Here is a 1,340-nt window from a genome sequence, read left to right as displayed (position 1 = left end):
GGGGGCGTAAACGACCTTAATTTCTTAATATGATAGTAATAGCATGGTTTACTGATCGCAGGGCAATACTGGAATGTAAAAATTACTTTCACGACAGGACGAGAAATAGGCACAAAAGCTCAGCTTACTTGAACACACGATTGGAAATCTGTGATGGTATAATTGTAATGTGGACCATTTAATTCAGAATATTATTTTAAGACACACCTTTGCACCTTCTTTGATTCCAAACCTACTGGCGATGTGTCTCCATTGGAGATATCAAAGAAGTCAAAATCTGAAGGAAGGGAAGTAGTACTTAAGCATTGTACTAGTACATGTACTCCCTCGAGATCTATGTCTATTAGCCTGGCCAAGCTGTTTCATGCTTACTGTTAGAGGATCGTCTGTCACACAATAGCGGTTTTTATTACAGACAAGAGCTTTACACCTGCTACCAGAATACAAAAAGAATGCTTTATATGGATGACGTGACGGATCCTAAATTACCAGAAACTCCACAATCGATAGTAAGAAAAAATACAACAATACTGAAGGGTGCTTATAGATTTAAATAGTATCATTCTAGACGCATTAGCATTTTACCTCGCATAAAAAGATCTGTATTTTATTCAGTGATAATAACCTTGACTGAAACAAGTATTTTAAAAAAAGGTTCAAGTGACCCGATGGTCTAGCCCTATAAATATAGGCGTCGCCGTCTCAATGTGAGTTATTGCAAACTATTCGAGAGCTATTCTTGTAAGTCTCTTCATTTCTGTTACGTTGTTCTAAATGTTTCGTTCCGAAGAGGGTTCTGCGCTTTCTCTGAGCCGGTTTATTCGTAACGTCAAATCATACTCAATAACTGAAAACTGAAGAAGATTCTGAAAAGTAATCATCAAAATACCAAGCCAAAAATTGCAAGCTAACTGTGCCTACCTTCATAAAAAGAAAATGGTGTTAATTTTAATTATACGTAATTGTTAAGGAATAAATTCTCTACCAGCGCTCGTTTCTGGTTGCTGTTTTATGTTGTTGCCATTGAGGGGAGGGGGGGGGGTTCTTTGGGGTTTTTTTGTTTTTCTTTAAGTTTGCTTTGTTTTTGGTTTGGTGATTTAGGTACATATAAAATCTGTCGTATTTGAATTGTGAATTTCCACGAGCGATCGTCTTCAGGTGTAAAGCTAACATGTGACAAAAAATTAAAAGACTACGAGGCAAGTTTCCAACATCAACATGTACTGCACTTTCAATGGCTTCCATGCATCACCCTGTTTGGCCTTCCACACAAATACGGTCCAAAATAATTATAAACCAATAGATTTTGATTGTGCTGAAAAATATTATTACTATTATTA

Source organism: Aplysia californica, unplaced genomic scaffold, assembly GCF_000002075.1.
Source record: "Aplysia californica isolate F4 #8 unplaced genomic scaffold, AplCal3.0 scaffold00194, whole genome shotgun sequence".
Taxonomy (NCBI): domain Eukaryota; kingdom Metazoa; phylum Mollusca; class Gastropoda; order Aplysiida; family Aplysiidae; genus Aplysia; species Aplysia californica.
This window is presented reverse-complemented; position numbering follows the sequence as displayed.